The following is a 22,948-nucleotide window of genomic DNA, read 5'->3' on the forward strand; positions in this document are numbered from 1 at the left end:
TAGATTCTTTGGGTATGTGCTGCTTGGAAATGTGTTGGAAATCAATGAATAAATAAACATGTGTATTGCAGCGTACGAATTAAATCGTCTCAACATACTTCTCACTTGGAGCAGTGAGTCAAGGAGGAATTATAAAAGGTGATTATTTTGTGAAAGCAAAACGATTTCCCGAGTGACTACTCTCATTATTGGGGTGTTCCAACATGTTGGTGCTTTGAAGTGTCTACGTCCTTTCAAGTTGGAGCATGATAAGGAGATCTGAAGTATGTTTTCAATGGATGACTGCAGGGAATATTTTGGGATCTACTGCAGTGTTTTGTTGCCGATATAATAATTTCTTAGAGCCAACAGGACCCAGCAGCATGTGGCAGATAAGATAACCTTAACGGGTGCCCACCAGTAACTCCTTGACAGCCGGCCCAGTGTGACAGTGGCCCCTCTTCACACTGTCTGTGTGGATGTGGTAGCAGGCCCTGTCCATTCAATGTTTGTGAAGTCCATGTGTAAATACACAGCCTATATCATGACCAACAATCAGGATTCAGACCTACACAGTAGCATGTATGTCATTGTTAAACATCAAAGATGATTTCTTGGGGTTCACTGGTGAGGTATCATCAGAGGTACCTACGAGACTGGACCTTTCCTCAATATACAACATGGTAGATAGCACAATTATGTTCCATTCAATTATGTTCAATCCTGTATGTGAATGGGTGTAGGTGACTACTATGACATTGGATGGATACTGGCCTCCAGTGCCACTGTGGAAACTTATCAGACTGATTCTACAGCGTCTCATGCTTTCAGAGACATCTGTGTGTGTGTCTAATGGATCAAAAACAACTAGGGTGGACATGCTAAATTGTCCATACGGAAACAAACTCATCTTTAAAAAAAATCTTTTTAGAGTTTTATATAGCGCGAACGAGACCCGAGAAATCGGGTATCAGATCGCTATACATGAGCACCAGTTTCGTTACACATCCATTTTTGTTAGGCACGGGGAGATTAAGTGATTTGCCCAGAATCACAGGATGTTGAGTGTCGTTGACGAGACTCGAACCCGGTTCCCCAGCTCCGAAGTTGACGGCTCTGGCCGTAGGGTTACATCCTCTTCTTTTGATTATCGCATTTGAACCAAAGGAAAATGCAATTTACATAGGCTCCTCGTTCAAACTCTTTCTTAAAAGGCTACCACTGAAGTGTTGTTTAGGCAGTCCTCCTCAAAACCAGCTGCAAATACTAAATATATGTTTGGGTGTGAAGACATTTGACCAGGCCACACTTGTACTGAATGCCTCCTAGCGGAGAGTAGGATCATCTTCAAACCATTTTTCAACATCTATTTAGCCTATTGGTTAAAGCCTGAATTACCACCAGGTCGTAGTATCATGCCACAGCCATTCTAGGAAGCACTGATCCAGCCCTACTTGTAGAATAGTGCAAATTCTATTGGATCAAACATAAGATGTTAATCTATCAAAACACAAGCCACTTATATATAGAATGCGCTCATCAACACTATAAAATCTCAATAAATCATTGATGCTTTGAAGAAGGACCTCACTGTTGCATTCTTCAGGAAAGCCTTTGGATTGCATACACTTTTCATTATGGTTTTCCCCAACCAATAAGGGCAGGGCACCGAAATAGAAAATAAAGACGACTTACAGAGCTGACCATCAGCACTGCATTGAATGTTAACTTGTTCAGGAGGTTCTCTTTGTCACTAACCCATCTAATGCTAGAAAATTCGGCTTCATGCTGTGCCTACTGAGCACTGAACAACTCAATTTAAAGTAGTGCACACCACTTAGAGTGGATGTTTTTAGAGCAATGACATAGCTTTGAGGCAAGGTGCTAGCTGTTACCTAAACAAATAGAGGATACATAACAGGTGTCCATTTAACATGATCCAATATTGCCATTGAGGGGTTCTGGTGACATAGATCACAAGGCTGAAGGCAGAGTGATTTATAAATATCTAAGGAACCCCAACATAGCAATATATGAACATAAAACACATTAACTATTATATACTTTTCCTATTATATGTTTATTTTTGGGAAAGTTGCTTGAACAAACAGTTTTCTTCAAAGTACAGCTAACATTTGGCACTGATTGGAATTATAAAGTTTAGGTTTTCTTTAAAATTTATGAATAACTTGTTGGTAACACAATGAACAATGGCGAGGGCCATTAGATTTGTAATTATTTTGTTGTGTCTGCAGGACAAATATGGATTTATCGCATTTGGTGCATAGTTCGTCATTTGCAGATTTTAAAAAAACCGTTTTTAGTCTCAAATGGTTGAAAATAATATTGCCACAGCAGGTGCAGCATGATATGCGGTTTTTTGCTGCCTAATTTACATAACCTTGACACATAATTCGGTACACAATGTCAAGGTCATAAACCTAGTACCCCTGGCAACTTTGGTAAAGCTCTGCGGAGTGTAATATAAATGTATATTTCAAAGTCAGTGGCGCAACAATAGCCACCTCACGCCCTGGAGCCGGGGGGGGGGGGGGGGGGGAGGGGCTTGGTCCAGGGGGGGCCTCCGGCACTGTGCACAGAGCACCTGACTGGTCCAAAGCGTGGGGGGGCCCTCCATGTACTTTGCACAGGCACCCCCCCACCACCCACAAGTTTTCGTTACGCCACAGTTCCCAGTCACAAACACTGTTTGTTCCATGGTATTTTCACACATTTAAAACCTTCCTCCTCTTCATCCTGACCCCGCAACTTTATCTAACAGTGAGCCTGGCGTGGTATCAGATGTAGTCAACTTTAAAAATGTATTCGCTGTTTTCTTAGAACAGAAGAGTAGCTTGTCATATAGCATAACCACAGTAACATTTCACAATGCTAACATAATACATCTTGCTACTATCATCTACTATCATCTGAATCTCCTTAAAATAAAAGAGAATAATAATTGTAATATGTTCTTGTGATAAAGAAAAACAATTATCAGAACCAAGACTAAAATTTTATTATATCACCCAATTAAATCTTATTCTATGATTAGCTTATTTTAATACCCTTATTCACTCAGCATAAATAATACTTCAACTGCAACATCAGAGAAGAAGGTTTTTGAGCTCTAACCAGAGGAATAGAGCACAAGGCTACACATTTTCGGGGGCTGAGCTTGTCTGGCTCGAAGATGGCCACAGCCTAGGGAATCTCCTCCAGCTGCATCACTATCCATCATGATTCTGGTGCCCGGTGCCATTTACAGCGCCTAATAGTACTGTTTTACGCACCCTGGGGGTGGTGTGTTCTCAGGAGACACCTTTCTGAACTTCTGGGGCGGCCCGATCCTCCAAACCCAGACAGCGGCCTACAACGGAAGAGCACGTGATGCAGCCAGGAGATAGAGTACGTGGCTCACTGCGGCCGGAAGCTGATGCGAGCATCCTGAAGCTGGGCTCGAGATGCAGCAGTGGTGTATCAACAGGGAGGCTGTAGGCGGAACACTCCAACATCGAGGGGTGGAGGAGCTGGGCTGCAAGTAGCCCCGGCGCGTCCTGTGACTGAAGTGCCTCTCGGGGTCTCGGGGCTGTGCCCTTGATGCGGCAGAGTGGGGCCGAAGAGGCCGCCATGTGCGGAAAGGTCCGACATTGATTTGCAGAGGGGCTGGACAGTGAATAGCCGCGGTGCATCCTGTGTCTGCCATACCCCGTGAGGCACCTCATTTTGGAGGAGGCCTTCCTGGTGGCTCTTCTGGCTGGAGGTGAACTGCTGCGTGCACGGGTTGTCTGCTGTGGCCTCGGGGGATCACTCACGGCGAGGATCCCATATAAGCATCATCTACCGCCATTCCACAGTGAGTGGGGTCTGCTGCGCCAGTTGGGCCTACGTGCTTAAAGTTTGGATGCCTGGGCTTACAGTGAGCTCGATGGCTAAGCGAGGGGTCTGCTGCTTCACTGGGGGCACTAAACCACAGCGATTGAAAGCCGGGCGGGCCGGTGAGTCCTGGCGCTCCTGTGGTCGTTGCGAGGGGGAGACCTACTGTCTTTTGAAAAGCTCATACACAGATAGTGTGTTCTTGGGAACCTATGGGTGATCTCACCCTCTGGAGGAACACGAGGCACATACGATGGGTAAAACCGACAAATCCCAAACTAAGTTACAATTTGACCAGTGCAGGACACCCAGGACTTGTTACATGGATGCCACTGATTATGATGCAACATCCGAGGACGCGGAGCCGCAGAGGCAGACTTGAAAAATATTTTGGTGTCCATGCACAGAAGCCTTTCAAAAATAGACAGCAAAATTGACACTCTCACGTTCCGTATGGACTGGATGTCTGAACTGATTTGCATATGGCCATGTCTGAACTGGGGTGGCAGAGTGGGCTAAAGAACGGTGACGGATTAAACCCAGATCTCTTGACTGGGTGTGAGTGTTTGATTGGTTCTGATGCTCCGTTCATCACCACCCCCTTTTGTACCGCTTTGTTCGCCATAAGTTGGCAGGGTATGCTCAGACGTTGAGTCCCTTGCTCACTTTGCCACTGGATTCAAGCAAGCCTGGCTGAAGACGGCTGAAATGCCAGAAACCGGTTCTAGGAAGCTTGTTTCCGGTCCAGGGAAGGCATGGCTTGGCAGTTCGGGCTGGACTGTTCCCATGAGGCACAGGGTCAGACTGATTTGCATATGGCCATGTCTGAACTGGGGTGGCAGAGAGGGCTAAAGAACGGTGACGGATTAAACCCAGATCTCTTGACTGGGTGTGAGTGTTTGATTGGTTCTGATGCTCCGTTCATCACCACCCCCTTTTGTACCGCTTTGTTCGCCATAAGTTGGCAGGGTATGCTCAGACGTTGAGTCCCTTGCTCACTTTGCCACTGGATTCAAGCAAGCCTGGCTGAAGACGGCTGAAATGCCAGAAACCGGTTCTAGGAAGCTTGTTTCCGGTCCAGGAAAGGCATGGCTTGGCAGTTCGGGATGGACTGTTCCCATGAGGCACAGGGTCAGACTGATTTGCATATGGCCATGTCTGAACTGGGGTGGCAGAGTGGGCTAAAGAACGGTGACGGATTAAACCCAGATCTCTTGACTGGGTGTGAGTGTTGATTGGTTCTGATGCTCCGTTCATCACCACCCCCTTTTGTACCGCTTTGAACGTATAGATAAGCATGCAGAGAGATTAGACACGGTGGAGAGAAGGGTCTCGGAGGTGGAGGACACACTGCAGGCTGAGATGGTTTTGAATAAGAAGATGGACAAGCTTCTCCCGCCACTCCAGGCTAAGGCAGAAGACTTAGAGGCCCGGTCAAGAAGAAACACCAAGGGATCGTAGGCATTGCAGAAACTACCAACATCACCAGCATGGAACAATACGTTGAGCGGTTACTTATGGAACTGCTCAGGAGAGATGTATTTTCTGACATGTTTGTTGTGGAGCATGCATGTCGATCCCTTGCCCCTAAACCAATACCTGGCACTAACCCATGACCTATAATTGTGAGGCTACTCAATTATATGAGGGATCTGAACTCTCTTTATACCCAGACATTACCCAGTAGGTTCAGGAGGCCAGGAGATTGTTTGTACGAGCTAAAAAGAGGCTCCCATAGCTCAATATGGACTACAGCATGCTCTACCCTGCCAAGTTGCGGATTATGTTGGAAGGCAAAGCTTTTTATTTTACAGACCCTAAACTAGTTCTGCAATTCATCAAGAAAAAGAAACAAACTTCCGTGCGACACAGCTCTCTGAGGGGGACCCATGGAGAGGGGGGCAGTACGCAGGACTCAGAGAAACGGTGAATACACCTTGAGCAACAGTTGTGTGAGTTGTCTGATGGGGTTGGAGACCCTCCACTCGGTATAAGTTTGGTACAATGTAAGACTTATACAGGTGTAGAGAATCACTAATTCGAAGCAGAATATGTCACACTGTGATGCACATAGTATTTGTTGAGATTTTAGAAGAATCTGTGTGGATTATTGGGGGCACGTTCGATTTGTTTTATCAATTGTTATATGCTGCTGGAGCTGCGTTTATGTCAGGTGTTGGCAACATCCTCCCTAATGTGTGCCCCACTCAATGTTCAGTTGTTTATTTGGGCAGGCGAGTTAGGGAGGGGCGGGTGGGAAATATGGAAGCTATGACTGTTGAGGGATTGTATAGCATGGGTGGGTTTTAGTTGGACATCCTAATGGGAAGTTTACTCGGGTCAGGTGAAAATGCATGGATGGTTTAGTGACCAGGTATGTTCGGTGCAGTATGCTTACTAGAGAATAATTGCGGATGCAGACCGATACGTAGTGAGGCAGGGAGCCGGAAGTTCGATACGGTTCCTTACTTGGAATGTCAGGGATCAAAATGATGGTAGGAATGTGCGTAAGGTGGTCACATATCTCAAGAGACATAGCATAGACATGGCCATTCTGCAAGAAACCCATCTTAGACCAGACAATAATTTACTGACCCAGCGGAGAATTCAGGGCCCCTGTTATACCGCCAGTTTCACCTCAAATGCAAGGGAAGTCCTCCTGTGGGTCCGACGGGATTGAGGTATTACATTGAGAAGCTGTATGGAGCCACGGCGGTAGATATCTCCTGGCCCGTTGTTGTAAGGATGATCTTGCGTTCCTACTGGTTTGGATATATGGGTCTAATCATGATGACCCACAGTTTTAATACTCCCTTGTAGCACGACTAAGCCAGTAGGCTGGGCTGCCGCAGATTCGGGCCGGGGACTTTAATTGCATATTAAATCCTGATCTTGATCGATCCAAAGGTCTCCCCCAGATGTGGATCGACGGCAGCACGGACCCTCTTGGATATAATGGACAGAGAGGGGCTACTGGATGCATGGAGGCACACCTCCCCCACAGGAACGGGTGACACACACTACTCGTCGGTGCATGACATGCATAACCCCATAGATCTGTAGTTGATTGGTAGTTGTTTAGCTGAATGAGTTCAGCGTTGTGAGCCTCTTCCGAAAACGTACTCCGACCTTGCCCCAGTTGGTTGTGGAGTGCTGGACCCGTCTTTCTCATTGCTAGACTGTCTGTGGAGCTGAGATTGCGCAGGCTATAGAAGAGTTCTTTTCGCACAATGTGGGCTCGGTTGCCGATTTTCCCATGGTCTGGAAATCATTCAAAGTCTACATGCGACGGAGTGACAATCTCTAAACACACAGGAGTCCTCCGCTCTCTCAGGGATCGACTGACACGACTGGAAAAAGAGATAGGCAGCCTTGAGAACAGCTTCCAAAGAACAAATTACCTCAGTATTCTAGTGGGTATTAAGCAAAAACTGGAAGAATTCCACAAGACCGCTAATGACAAAATTAAACACATGAGTAAATATGCCACTGCACTTGTGAATGGGGAACGTGATCATCCAGGAGCTGTTTTGGCGGATATTTTAAGACCCAAGCGGGCCACAGATATCACTCTGGAAATTATATTTGATGATCAATGGGTTATTCACCGGGCAGACAACATTGTAGAGAGATTTCACAGTTATTATGAGCACTTATATAGAACTCGGCTATCACTGGACAATGATGCCGTAAATGACTACTTAACCCATATAGATATACCCTGGCTAACTACGGAGCACAGGGAGCATCTGATGGTGCCACTACACCCCGCTGAAATTAAGAATGCTCTGAGAGGAATGCAGTCTGGTAAGGTGCCAGGCTTGGAAGGCCTTACAGTTGTCTTTTACAAGGCCTGCCAGGAATTAATGATCCCCCACCTAATAATGCTATATGAGGAGATGGTGCGATCAGGAGAAATGCCCCCCACTATGCGGGAAGCTGTGATAGTAACGCTATTGAAGCCTGGGAAACAATACAGTCTTAGTTCATCATGTAGACCATTGTCTGTTGAACATGAACACTTAAATTTATGCCAAAATCTTGGCTAACAGAATAGCACCTATCTTTCCAGGTGTTGTACGCCCTGAACAGGCGAGATTTGTGAATTGCCGGAGTATAACGTACAACCTCAGAATGCTGTTTGGTGCTATTAAGAGGGTGGACCTGGAAGTACAGGCGGCTGCGATAGTCCTAGATTCAGAAAAGGCATTTGATTCTGTTGAATGGGGATTTATGTTTTGCGGTTCTCCGCATGATAGGGGTTGGAGAGATTTTTTCACGCCTCGTTGCGGTTCTATATGCCCACCCACAGGCCGGAGTATGATTCAGGAATGCTGTCTCCTCTGTGATAGAAATTACCAGGGGCACCTGTCAGGGTTGCCCCCTGTCTCCATTATTATATGCATTGGTGGATGAGCCTCTGGCCTGTGCTTTATGCGAGTATCACTGGGAAGGGGGCTTCGCTTCCCGGGCTATAACCTGGTTATATCGGCATATGCGGCTAACACAATCATATATGTCTGGGACCCAGCTGTTAATCTCACTCCGATACAAAGAGAGGTGGTTCGTTTTGGGGGTTTATCAGGCCTAAACGCCAATTGGGATAAATCTATATTATTTCCACGTACTCCCGCTATGATACCAATCCCCATAGAATATCCACTGCAATGGACAACGGAATCAGTACACTACCTGGGGATTAAGATCCACTCAGACCCCACTGTTGTACTACTAGACAATTATGGCAGGGTGATTCAGAAGCTCACAGAGGATGTGGAGCGCTAGGTTAAACTCTTGCTGTCCTTAATGGGATGGGTGACCATTATGAAAATGGTTGTGCTTCCCAGATTTCAGTTTTTATTACAGAATATCCCGCATATTTGATAAACTGCGTTTTCACATGATCTCACTGGCTTGGACACAGGTCTGATGGGAAGTACTCACTTTACCATATGATATGGGAGGCCTTAAGGCTCCAGACTTCAAGATGTACAATAGGGCTGCCTAGAGCTCCTTGGCGCATTATTGGGTGCATGGCCAGTCGACGCTGCCACATTTATACAGAGAGAGAGATGCTGCAGATCCGTACTTGCTCCCCCAGATACTGTTTCGTGACCCTCCACGACAGCACAGGGTCTTTGACTTGCTTGCAGTCATGACGCAGGCATGGCGAAGTTTGCTGGACAAACAGGCTGGGGCATTACTGTATTCTCCACATAACCCCGTACAGTGGTGTTTGTGGTTTCCGATGTGCCAGGAGAGAGGGGCAAGGCGAGCTCTGAAAACATTGGTAATAAGCACCATGGGGATTTCTTAACAGAGGGCAGGGTGACTTGCCGGAGGATATGTAGGAGGAACTGTCAACTTCCTCTACGCTAATAAGATACCACTATTACAGGACTAGGCGAACTCTCCGTGAGCTTCTGGGGGACAACATGTTAGAGCTGCAGGCTATGCCAGCATTGACAGCTTTACTGCAGACGGAAGCACCCTTGAAACTAACAATCAAATTCTATACATATGCACAGGAGGCGCGCCGCCAAATGTGCTAAAGGCTGGATTTGACTGGCAAGGGGACCTGGGCAGGCCCATCAGCGACCAACAGTGGCAAAATTGCTGCTCTAAGATCCAGATTATCTCCCTAAACAGATTAAATAGACTGACCCATTTTAAATACCTTCACCGAGTCTACTATACCCCTGAGCGCCTGTGTCCATATGGGTTACGAGATTCCTCAAGCTGTCAGGGGTGCAGGGAGGTTGAAGCCGAGTTTCAATTTGTGGCCTGGCTCTGCCCGGGAATCAATACGTTTTTGGGCAAAATATTTAAAGAACTATAAGCGATTACTGGCACTGGGTTGGAGCTGGATCCGATGCTGGCGCTCTTGGGTCACGATCAGGGGGTTGATAAGTCAATACGCCGACTGGTAGCAATGGGATTAATATTGGCCAAGTGTTAGGTCGCAATGAGATGTACCCTTGGACCACTATCTAATGTAGAGAAATGGCATGTTGACATGGCATACTGCCATACCCAGGCAGAGAGGTATAGTGACCTACTTCTCCCCCAGAGTCGCCCCAAGGAATTACTGGGTTCCCTTGTAGTTATATTAAGTAAGTAAAGAAACGGGGGTGGAGGATGGAGGAGTGGTGCAGACGACACAAGATCATTTATGTGACTGCTGGAGTGATGGGCTGGAGGCCACTATCTCTGTCCCATGATACAGCAAATGATTGAAATGGCCACATTCGATTGGGGATCTTGGTATTAGGAGCCTCTCCTTACAGAGTGACATTTTTTACGCTGAAGTATAATAATGTAATATTGTGATAGAGGCCTTCTTTCCTATAGGGGGAGTGGTATTGTTATGGGTCTTGATAAATGTATTTGTGGTCTGCTGGTAATAAGCAATTAATGATTCAATTCTTGTGCTACATGTATATATGTAATGTACCTTGTCAAGATGTAAGTTTCATTATTCTGGCAATAAATACAATAAAAAATGTTTTTAAAAAGGCTGCACATTTTCAATTTTTAAATAAAGGCTTTTCATTTTAAAATTAATTTCCTTCATTCGGCACCAACCATTGGACAATATTTGATATCACATTTGTTACCATATTCATCCTTGTTCTATATAAGAATGCTTTCTTATTGTAACAATTGTCATTTGTTCATTAGGAGCAGCTGGGCTCTTCCATGTGAAAGGGTTCTGTCCTAAAGCATAGAAGCAAAGTGGCAGTGGTCGGTGGGAAGGGGTGATGGGGAAGACACTGTTTGATGAGACACTAGGTGCACTTTATCAAACAATGCCAAGAGAGTTAGGCCAGTGTCAGTCATCCATCTAAAGTATTGATTGAAGTATTGGACTTTGCAAAGATGCACGTGTGTTGAGCAGTGTTTCAGACAAGTGTTTATATAGCATAAGTGGAGACACTTCGTATATGAGGCATATAATATAGGCCCCCATGATACAAGGCGTCTTTACATTTAGATCTGTCTAGGTATGTTTAAGGAGTTTTAATTTCAGGAGCGTCTTATCACATTTGTTAAGGAGCATGATTTGACATTGTTACAGTTCAGGTTGTGGCTATTGGACTTAAAATAATGTCTATTGAAGAGAGTCTTAGGGAGGGTGCTGCAGGAGGGCAAGGCAAAGCAGGGAAGTTCAGTTTTCAGGAGGAATGAGGAAGTGGGAAGGAGTAATGCGGCACAGAGTTTGGGGCAGAGGCTGTACTGAGAAATACAGTATGGGGACATGGGTGTATGCTGTAATATGAGGGGGTGAAGAAGGGACGTAGGAAGCAGACCTGCCAACCTCATAATAATTTCCCCCTTTTCATTGTGCAGGTAGAAAGGGGTGCAGATCTTAGAGAGGTGGCAGGTCCATGCAGAATGGGGCTTTGGACCCCATCACTTCCCAAACAGTTACAGGTCTCTTCCGTCACATCAAGAACAAAATCAACTAGTGCCACCTACTATGTCCTTTGGAGGTTTTAGTTGGAGCCCAATTGTGCAGAGCTCTTGGGACGGAAAAGTCCCTTGCCTGTTGATGGGCATGTACCGCTGCCCTCAGTCCCACAACTGCAATGATGTCTGGATCCCTGGTGCTAATTTTTGTTATCATGGGCGAACAAGGGGCAATTTATGTGCACCATGCCAGGCTCGCGGATTGCAGTCTTTTTGGACCGGGAGGTGCGCCCAAAGCACTAACCTTATAGAGGTGAAAGGCTACTGTCTTTGCCAGGAGTTAAATAGTACGAGGCCAGTGGGAGTAGTGTAGAAACCGAAACCCCAACAATCTCCTGAACCCCAATATCAAATGAACCTCAATATTTACCTTAGGCAGTTCCGCTCCACAAGCCTTTTCATTGATCTAGCGGTTGAGACTGCCCTCTCCATTAATACATGCTCTTAGCAGAGAAAAATCATAATTAGTAACTGGGACCACAAAAAATAAGTACTAGATCAAAATTAAGTTAAAAAGATTTAATTCAGAATCATCAAAAAGAGCATTACAACAACAAATGTACGTATTCTGCCAAGAAGGCTCATATACAGAATTATGATTCATAACATAAACCCTAGTTAGTCAACCTAAATTCTTAGTGTCAAACTCATTTTTTTTTTTTTTTGAGAACTTTTATTAACCATAGTTGCATCAATTGGCAATGTACAATTCTGCGACATAGCATCAGGTCAGCAATGTTCGAGTACATATCGTCAAATGTTTAAACACAGCCGTTTAGCCGACAACCCGGAGGTCCGGCGGCGGAGCTCAGTTGTACCTAGATAGAGGATTCAGGTGTGTACATTGCGTGTAAGCGAGTCGGTGGTGCTTTTCTGATAGGTGTCGCGTTATTTCTCAGCTAAAAGCGCATTGTCCGCGTGTGAGGGGGGCGCTTCGTGTCCGCCCGCTGCGCAGCATTGTCAGCTAGCTCCTGGGCTCACAGAAGGATGTGTGCTGGGTTGTCCGTCAAGCGCCCTGATTTGTGGGCATCGGAGTCCCGGTGGCCCGCATGTAGCGTGGGGTGGAGCGCGTCAAGGAGGGTGCAGCGTAGTCTGCAAGGGTGCGCGTGGCGACCGTTGCTATGATGGAACACATGCTCTGCTAGGGAGCGTAGTCAGTCGCCGAATTGTGTCCCGGGTGTGCAACGTAAACTTTAGGGATCAAGGTCAGGGTCGAGAACTCGGGTAGGGGCCAGAAGAAGGAGGGTGAGGGGGGTGGGGGGGGGATAGTGGAGATCCGCATGCAGCAATGTGTGAGGAGATAGGGGCTGTCCAGCAGGGCCTAGCCGGCCGTCCGGGGAGCGCGTCGAGTGGCTGGTCGTGAGGGGGGGGGGGGGGGGAGGAGAAGAGGGGGGGGGGTCGTCAGTGTGCGTGCCCTCTCGGGTAGCAGCGGCGGTAAGTCCCGCGCGTGCGCCAGAGCACAGCGCAAGAAGTATCCGACAGTAGTAGCCTGCCGCGTGGTACGTGAGACGTGTCTGGGGAATATGCAGGTCGAGGGGGCCAGGAGCTAACCGCACCAGGGTCTCAGACATGTCGCTAGCGATCTAGTAGTATATCAGTGTCCGCCTGGCGTTTAGGTTATCCCACGGGTTCGGCAGGCCGTCTGAAAGGTGGCGAGGAGGCCATCCCAAAGGTGAGCGATGGGGTACTGCCGGAGTCCCGCAGTTTCCTCACGGAGGAGCACTGCACTTTCCGCCTGCGCCCAGTTGACGAAGGATGCCCTCCAGTGCCTGATGTGCGGAGGGGCCGTCGCCTTCCAGTGCTTGGTGAGCAAGCGTTTGGCTGTAACAAGCCCCATGTCCCAAAAGCGCGCCTGTACTCTATTCGCTTTTGTGCGCTTGTACAGGCCCAAGATACACGCTTCCCACGTGCGTGGCAGCCGTCCATCCGCGCCGCGCTCGATCAGTGACAGCACGTCGCTCCAATACGTCTGCACGTCCGCACAGTGCCAGAGCATATGCAAAAGGTCCGCTCCTGGTGACGAGCACCGTGGGCAGGCGGCATCCGTCCGCAGGAAATATTTATTGATCTTCTCCGGAGTGAGATACGCTCGCTGCAATATGTAATATTGTATGAGCTTGAAGCGGGGGTTGCGTGGAACGTTAACCGGGCCGGCCAGTATCATCGCCCATTCTTTATCTGTCCAGTCTCTGCCCCTGTCCGTCGCCCAGCGTTCCCTTAATGTCGAGGTGGTCAGTCGTGAGTGTGCGAGGAGTGCCTGCACTAGCCAGTGTATGACATGGGCGCCATTGCCCATAATATGCAGATATTGGATGAAGGTATGCGTCGGTAGCTCCGTCGTCATGTCGCCCCAAGAGGCCGAGAGCGTCTGCATGAGGGAGGCATGCAGGAGAAACTGTCCTGCCGGGAGCGCCGTGCCGTCCGTCAGGGTGGCAAACGTCAGCAAGTCGCCGTCCTCATACAGGTCACCCAGCGTATCTACACCTGCCTGTTCCCACCCTGCCAAATGGCCCTCCGTGAGGGGTCCCGTCGGGCTAGGCATGCCCAGTAATGGTAACTCCGGAGCGTACGGTGTGGTCGCGCGCGTGAGGCGAAGGCACCTCTGGAAGCACCTGCGCGCTACCGCCAGGTAAATCTGGGTGGGGCAAGGCGCACGAGTCAGCGGATGGAACAGCGCGTGGACTTGCGTCCGCGTCCAAGCATTCGCGTGCGAAGCAGTGTCCTCTAGTTGCTTGCCGCTCAGCCACCCCGCCACCCATTGCATCTGCGCTGCTAGATAATATAGCTCCATATTGGGGACCGCTAGTCCCCCCGAGTCAGCAGGCATGTACAGTTTGGCCAATGCTACCCGCGGTCTCCCCTTGTTCCAGATGAGGGTGCGCAGCAATACCTCCAGGTCGCGGAATAGTCTGACGGGCACATACAAGGGTAGGTTTGCAAAGTAGTACAAGAGGCGGGGCAGCACTATCATTTTAGTCAGCGCTACCCTGCTAGGCACGCTGAGGGGCAGGGTGTTCCAGTAGCTAACCTGCGTGCGCACGGACGCGATTGCTCTGAGGAGATTCCCATCTAGGACGTCCGCCGGGGACCTGTAGATCCGTATCCCCAGGTAGCGGAAGGTGGTGGGGTACCACCGCAGCCTGTCTCCTCCCAGGCGGACGTCACACTCAGGTGTCTCCGAGCCAAAGGGGTAGTCTCCCGACTTGGCCCAGTTAACCCTCAGGCCCGACAGTGCTTCGAAGGTGCGGAAAACGTCGGCGAGGGAATCAGGGATGGCGGCCATGTCTCTGACGTATAGCAGCAGGTCATCTGCATATAGGGACACCGTGTGTAGGCCGTCCGGCAATGGGATTCCCCATTCCAGTCCGTGTGCTCGGAGTGTCGCAGCCAGGGGTTCCATTGCCAGTGCAAATAGCAACGGCGACAACGGGCAACCTTGGCGGGTGCCTCTGCGGACTCGGATGGCGGCCGAGAGGATGCGGCCCGTGCGGACCCGGACGGTCGGCTCACTGTAAAGCAGGGCGATCATGGCGTTATAGCCGCCCCCCAGTTGGTATTTCTCCGTGACTGCCCTTAGGTATGGCCACTCGACGGAGTCGAAGGCTTTCTCCAAGTCCAGTATCAGGCATCCCGCCCTGGGCCACTGCCGCGTGGCGTATTCCTGTACCCGGAAGAGCCTGCGGATGTTGTGGGAGGTATGGCGTGTTGGGACGAACCCATTTTGGTCCCGGTGTACAAGAGTGGGTACGTGAGGGGCCAGCCTCCTAGCCAGTGCAGAAGCAAGGATCTTATAGTCTGTGTTTAGTAGAGCCAATGGACGGTAAGAGCCCACCCGCGTGCCGTCTCTGTCTGGCTTAAGTATAGAGACCAGCGTGGCTTCGTTCAATGTTGGGGGCAGGGCAGCTCCCTCCGCCGCCGCCGCGTACATGCGCAGGAGCTCCGGGATTAAGATATCCGAGCCAGCCTTGTAGAATTCAGCCGGTAGTCCGTCCGGGCCCGGAGTTTTCCCGTTGGAGAGCTGAAAGATGGCCTCTCTAAGCTCGTCCGCCTCCAGCGGAGCGCCGAGTTCGTCTTGCTGAGCGATAGTCAATTGCGGCATCGGCAGAGGGGAGAGATAGTCTGTAATAGCAGCGTAGGGAACCGCGAGTCGGGAGCGGTACAATGCGGTATAGTGGGCAGTAAAAGTGTCATGGATACCAGCCTGCGTGTACTCCAGTTCCCCACCCTCGCCCAGTATAGCCGTCACCGGCTGGGAGCGGGCATCCCGCGAAATCAGCCACGCTAGAAGCTTGCCTGGTCTGTCACCAAGGCGGTGAGTCCTCGCCGAGTGTGCCGCATAGTTGACATGGCGAAGTCGCTCCAGGAGGCGTGCATGTTCCGAGCGGGCGTCCTGCAGCGGGCCCTCGTCTCCCTCCGCCGCCTCCTCCTCCCGCGCAAGTAAACTCGTTTCCAGCCTAGTGAGATCTCCCTCTAGTTGGTGTCTGATCTGCCCCTGGGTGCGCAGACAGTGACCCCGTATCACGGCTTTGAAGGCATCCCACTCCACCTCGAGTCAGTTGCTGTGCCAGTGTTGTCCTCGAAGTACTGCGCGGTACGCTCGAGTAGGGCAGCGCGAAAAGCCGCATCTAGTAGCAGCGCTGGCTGCAGGCGCCATGTGGGGACAGGGGGGTGTGGGTGGGCCCAGGCTACGGACATGAAGTGTGGATTGTGGTCTGAGTGTGTGCGGCCCATGTATTGCGCGTCCGTCACATGAGGTAGGAGGTCTGTGGATACCATGAAGCGGTCTAGGCGGACGTATAAGTCGTGAGCGCCAGAGTAATAGGAGTACGACCGCGTCCCCGGATTGCGCTGTCGCCAGACATCGTGTAAGCCCCATTGCGCAGCCCACTCCAGCAACGCCCTCGTGGCTCCCCTGGTAGGGGCGTTCACGGGGGGCGGGAAGGAGCGATCCAGCGTGGTGTCTAAGGTGCAATTATAATCGCCCCCTATAATCCACGAAGTGTCATGCCAGGGCGCCATAGTCGTTGATAGCCGCGCCAGGAAGCCTGCTTGTTCGATGTTTGGGGAGTAGAGGGATATCAATGTGATAGGATGACCATCTAGTCTGCCTCGCGCGGCCGTGTATCTGCCCTCGCTGTCTATCGCAGTGTCTGTGGCCTCCCACGGGGTCCCCGGGCGGATCCATATCAGTGTTCCGAGCGCGAATGAGGAGTATTCCGTGGCGTAGAGTTGTCCCCGCCATCTACGGTGTAGTGCCCTCACCTCAGCGCCATTCAGATGCGTCTCCTGGAGCAGCGCTACGTTAATCCCGTGCCGCTTAAGGTACGAATAAATATGGTAGCGCCTAGCCGGTGTGTGCATCCCCCTGACATTCCAGGTGCATATTTGGGTACTAGCCATTACTGTCCTGTGTGTGGGGGTCGCCCTCCGCCCCCAAGAGCGCATCCCCCCATCTCAAGGGCCCCCCGGGGCCAGCAGCCCGCATCCGCCGCGCAGCTAAAGCTAGTGATGTGCATGCAGTGTCGTGATCTCCAACAGGGTGAGGGGAGAGGGAAGAAAGGGTGCATAGAAAGTCGAAACATGGCAACTAAATAAAGAGAGATGAGAACTTGTAGAATACCAAAAGGTCGGCTGCACAACAGGTCGCCGTCCAAACACTCAAGCGAGCTTACGAACTAGACAGTCTCGGGGGGTGGGTAAAGTATCTTCTGAACAACAACGGAAGCAATGCAGGTTCGGAAGCGCCTCGCATGCCTCCCAGGCGTTGTGTACATGCTGCTGCCGGCCGGCGGGCGTCCGATGGCCACAGTTCAAGGCCGGAGCAGTTGCGCGCCCGGCCATCAGGTCAGCGGGGGGCTGGAATGCCCACGGAGAGGGGGGGGGGGGGAAGGGGGGAGGGCGCGGGCACGTTCCCCCCCACGACCCCCCAGCAGCAACAGGCCGAGCATGTGGCACTAAAAGGCGTCTCTGCGTGGTTGTAAATCAGGTGCGCGTAGGCCGTGCGGCCATAAGTAGAAATTGTACTTACAGTGTCCGGCCCCACGAGCGGGCCCCCCCGCAGCGCCGTCAGCATAGGTGCCTGGGCTCTTCCAGCAGGTTCAGTTCCGTAAGGGGTCATCCCGCAGGGGTTCGGGAGGTTGGCGATGTGCGTCAAGTGGCAGCCCAGTTCCGGGGCACCTCAGCCAAAGAGGTCCGCCGTTTGCGGTGTGACCTCCGGGGGTCCTCCAGAGTCCTGTGTGTCCGGGATGCCGTAGATTGCCTCGTCGTCCGTTGAGTGGGCCGTCGGGCTGGCGTCCGGCCGAGCCGACGACGCCGGAGAGTTGCTAATCTCTGCCACCCTGCGCAGGGCGTCCCGCTGCTCCTGATGAACAAGGTCCGCTGGCGGGGAGTGACTCGGTGTCCCGCCGGTTGGCGGCGGCGTGGGCAACCCGCGGTGGCGTCGTCGTCTTGGTCCCCTCGATCTTTCCATCGCGCCTGTTCCCGTCGTCCGTCGTGGCACGGCTGGCATTCCGCCATCAAGCCAGGCCTCCGCGTCTTCGGGGCTCGTGAAGAAATGGGTTTTGTCGTGCGCCACCACTCGCAGTTTGGCTGGGAAGAGCAGCGAGTACTGGAGGGCCGCTTCACGTAGCCGTCGTTTGATGGGCAGGAAAGAGTGTCTTTGCCGCTGTACTCGCGCCGTGTAGTCCGGGAAAAACATCACCGTCGCGTTGTCAATGGTAATGTCCCCTAGGTTTCTGGCCCCTCGCAGGATGGCATCGCGGTCCCTGTAGTTGAGGACTCGGAGGAGAAACGGCCGAGGGTTAGAGCCCGGAGGTGGCGGTTTCGCGGGGACGCGATGGGCCCTTTCCACCACGAAGTGCGGGGAGAGCGTGTTGTCCGGTAGGAGGTCTCGTAGCCAGTCCTCGACCTTGCGGACAGGATTCGCCCCTTCCCATCGCTCCGGGATGCCCACCAGGCGGATGTTGTTCCTTCGTGCCCGGCCTTCCGCATCCTCAGCCCTTCCCTCCAGTAGTTCCACCCGGTGTAGAAGGTCGCTCACCCCGGCTTCGGCCCGTTTCGTCGCCGGCTCGACCCCTGCCATGGCTTCTTCCAGCGCGGTGGTGCGCGTTTGCAGCTTTTTATGGTCGGCTCTGAGGTGCGTCAGGTCAATTGCCACACTGTCTATGCGGGTCTCCAGGGAGGTGCGTGTCTGCTGCAGCGATTCCTCCATCCTCTCCATGGCCGCCAGGACACTGTCTAGTTTCGCCGTCACATGGTCCGTGTCCATCGCGGGCCTCGTTGGCTCGTGGCGCCTCCTCTCCGCCGTCGACCCCGGTCCGGAGCGGGTTCGCGCCCCTCTAGGCATGGAGCCAGCGGCGTGCGGAAGACGTCCCCCCCGTCGTCGTGGGGTAGGGGGGTGTTGCTCCGTTGATGCCCTGCTCCAGCGGAATGGGAGCGGTCCACCTCGCCGTGTCTCACCGCCTCGGCCAGCCAGGCCGTGTCGCCTTCGCCACGTGTGCAGGGGCTCAGCCAGTGGGGGGCTCAGTCGCAGCCGGGTCAGCTCTCAGTATCCCTCTTCCAGTCCGCAGGGCACCCCTGAGTCCTTCTTCCCGCGTCGGCCCGCACCGTAGCGCGTGGCGCAGGGGTCGCGTTGTGTGTGTGTGCCAAGGAGGCCCAGGTCGGCGCTCCCACAGCGGTTCCAGGGCTCCGCGGGCGGCGGCAGCGTGTGTTGGCGCGTCGTGTTGCTGAAGCGCTAGGGTCACCAAGAGGAGAACCGCCTCAGTGCGTCCCCTGTCCCGGCAGAGTGTGGCGCGGGGAGGCAGGTCCGTGCGTGTGTCCCCAGATCCGGGGGGGCTGCCGCCGCTGCTCCCCTATGGCACCTCCAGTCTTCGTAGGACGCTGCAGCTACCTGTGCTGTGCAGGCAGTCGTCGTTGGGGTTCAGGCGCAGGCCCACCCGTCGCCAGTGGTGCGGTCACGCGGTCTCAGGGGGGTGTCGTTGTCCGTCACTGTCTTTTCCGTGGCACTACAGGGGGGTCCCCCAGGCGGGTCCAAGCACGGCCCCCCCGTCGCCAGGCCGCCCTCGCCGCAGTTGTAGGCCGCCGCTCGGCGTCGCGGTAGCTCCTCCTCAGATGGCAGCCTCGGGCCTAAGGGACAGGGCAGCGCCCCGGTCTCGCGTAGCCGCGAGCCGCGGCCGCGCGTCCTGTAGAGCGGTCGCGGCCTCGTCCGCAGGGTCGGCGCGGTGTTCCACCGCCGATTCGCCGCAAACTCGGCCAGGTGGCGGAGAAGGCTCCGTGGAGGGCCCGCCGGCCAAATCCGCAACGTTTAGGATTGTTGCAGCGGAGAAACGGCCCGGGGCAGGAGGGCTCGATCGGGAGCTCTACCCGGGCACGTCCGCTTCCATCGCGTGCTTAGCCACGCCCCCTTCTTAGTGTCAAACTCATAAAGAGTACTAACAGCATCCTAAGTAAGGAAAATCTCAAAATAATCAGACAGAGTTTCAGGAGGCAAATAGAAAGTCTCCTCCGGTCAGAATGGCAAATCAAAAGCATTTCCATAAATCCAAAATGCTCTTAACACTAATCCCTTCCTTAACGTAAGAGAAATCTTCTGATTGCCTCCTCAGCAGCTGCACTCCCAAGATGCACAACTCAATATGAACATTTTCTTAACAATAGCTCATAGAATTAAGTTCTTCTATACGACATTGGAACTAACAGCTGACATCCTTCAAAATGATACAATAGTTACACAATGAAAGTTCCATTCCCAATAAATGCTTTTAACACTACAGTACATTGATGTCATAGCTCCCCATGTTTTGCGGAAACAGAAGGGAGAGAAGACTTGCAGCGATTAGCTGATTGGTAGGGGGAAATGAGGAGGACCGGCAAGACACCACAAGTTGTAGTCTCACATGAAAATGTGGCACATTTATACAACATTATTAATCACACTTCTATATGACATGGTTATATCGTTTTAGGCAGAAAATCATTAATTCACCAGTTACGGTCATATGCATCATTAAAATTACTAACTTGCGGAGGGGACCCTGCTACATACGGTCTGGCTTCGCTCTTCCCTTGCGCGGTTTTGGAGAGGAGTGATGTCTTGTCTTTCGGAGGTGCTAGGCTGGAACCTGATTACATGTCATGGAAGGGATTGGGGGCAACATTTATAAGCACCATCTTATGACGTTAGGTTTTACATTAGCGAAGAGGGATATCGCCAGGGCTTGGAAGGCGCCGACTTCACCATTGGTGTCCGTATGGAAGAGGAGTCTGGACTTTTGTATGGGTCTGGATCCCCCGATTTTTATAGCAAGAGGCTGCCCGCAGAAACATTATAAAATCTGGAAGCGGTGGGCAGACTATCGCGTACTGACGCTGGAGGGGGTTTCTCCTCTCTTAGCTTGATGCTACCCCATGGGCACACAGGATATTAGATGGCATGCATGAATGGGTGGGGGTGGTGGTTGGGGTGCAGGGTCTTGCTCCAGTTGCGATTATGGGATGGTATGTGTGACAGGGGTGTGGGGGGGCAGTTGGGAGGAGTTCTTTTTCGTTTTATTTTCTTACAAACAGGGGGGATTTCATTCAGCTGCACTGCATTTCTATATCCTTGCTATATTTCTTTCCTTAACAAAAAAGTCAAATTCATGATGTTGTTTATTGATTGTTCAGAGGCCTCTGGAGTACAGAGCCCTGCGGTATATTTGTCATTTGATGAATAAAACTTGTTTAAAAAAAAAAAAGAAATTACTAACTTGCACAAATAATTTGTCATCCAATATTGCACATCAGAAAAAACTTTGACAGCAACACACCATGTAATGATCAATAGAACCTACATCAGGTTAGTATGCAGTGCGTATGTGTTATATGCATGTGCTGCATGTACATATTGAGTCGTAGAACATTGAGGGGCATATAAAGAGTTGAAGGATTCAGGGGCATACAGAAGAGATGTTGGAGGAAAAATCTGTTGAACAAACAACAAGAAACAAGTTGACAAAGCAACATGGATTTAATGCATTAAGTCAGCTGGGGAGATCAGCTAGGCCTCGAGGAAACTGGAATCTGGTGTCGAAAGTACAGCTCAAAAACAGCTGTTTACATACCTTTAAAACCGTATCAGAAAAGGTTACAAGTTCATCATTTGCGTCATCGACGTACACAAAATCACCAGATGTAGCCATTTCCATGTGGCCCTCGCCTCGCATTTTTAGCGGAAACCCCCTCTGGGGGTTTTCTGTTCTCAGAACTTGAATTACTTTAAAGATATATTTGTCTAACTGTGCTGCACGTGATTATAACTTGCTCAAAGCTGATTGGTTCAAGCTTAGCTGACCTTTTACATATGGTTTCTTTCACCAAACCATCTAGCCGTTAAGTGTTAAGTGTGGTTTTCAGCAGAAGCAGGCATGTTATGTTATGTTAAAATTTTTTATAAAGCGCACGTACACCCAACGGTTTCATGGCGCTATAGGAAAAGGAGCAACAGTGTACTGGACCAGATGTTATGGGTAGGCCTGAGTGAAAAGGAGGGTTTTGAGAAGAGTTCTGAAGCGAGGAAGAGAAGTTTCAAGTCTGAGCTCCAGAGGGAGGGAATTCCATATCTGGGGAGCAAGAAATGAGAAGCTTAGACCACCGTGTTTTTTCCGCTTGTAAGGAGGAATGACAAGAAAGTTAGAGTGGGGAAGAGCGAAGAACACGGGAAGGAGTGTAACGAAGAACCAAAGAGGAGATAAAAGCCGGGCCGAGACCGGCTAGGGCTTTGAAAATGGTGCAGCCCAATTTGAAAATACAGCGCTTGGCCACTGGGAGCCAATGGAGGCTTTTCAACAGGGGACGAACATGTTGATTGCGTGGTTGCTGAAAAATGTGACGGGCGGCCTGATTCTGAACCATTTGGAGACGGTGGAGTTGGTACGCTGGGATACCAGCATATAGTGAGTTGGCGTAGTCAATACGCGAGATGACTAAAGCCATGAGAACCACAGTGAGAGCCTCGGTGGTTAGAAATCTCGAAATCTTGCGAATTCTGCGTAGATGGAAAAAGCAGGAGGATGTCACAGCGCTGATTTGGGATTTCATAGTCAGATCATTACTGATTATCACGCCGAGGCTTTTCACGGATTCAGTAGGTAGAGGGGGGTTACCTAATGTTGGAGGCCAAAATTTGTTATTCCACGGGTTGGAGGGGCCACTCAGGACCAACTCGGTCTTATCAGGGTTGAGTTTGAGTTGGCTGGCGTTCATCCAATCGCTAATAAAACATAAGGTAGCCTGAAAACTTGCCACAGAAGTAGGAGAAGAGTCAATTTTAAAGACTAATTGGAGGTCATCCGCATAGTTAAAGCAGGTGACCTCAGAACTACGGAGGGCGTGGATCAGAGGGTACATGTACAGATTGAATAAAAGAGGGGAAAGAGAGGACCCCTGAGGTACACGCAGGTCACGATAGTCCTCCTAGCAGAGAAAGTGTCCAGACGAACCGCCTGCGACCGGTTATCGAGAAAAGAAGATATCCACTTTAAAGCAGTGCCATGGATACCAGCCTCCCTGACACGGTCGATCAAGAGTTTATGATCGACCGTGTGAAACGCGGCAGAAAGATCCAAGAGGACAAGGGCCTGAGAAG

General features: G+C 51.0%; 1 protein-coding gene across 1 annotated transcript in view; it reads left to right on the forward strand.

Annotated features, from left to right (window-relative positions):
- The window catches only part of GSDME (gasdermin E), a 351,208-nt gene that overhangs the window by 64,351 nt on the left and 263,909 nt on the right, over nucleotides 1-22,948 (forward strand). The window lies entirely within an intron of this gene.

The sequence above is a fragment of the Triturus cristatus genome, chromosome 10 (genome assembly GCF_964204655.1).
Source record: "Triturus cristatus chromosome 10, aTriCri1.1, whole genome shotgun sequence".
NCBI lineage: Eukaryota > Metazoa > Chordata > Amphibia > Caudata > Salamandridae > Triturus > Triturus cristatus.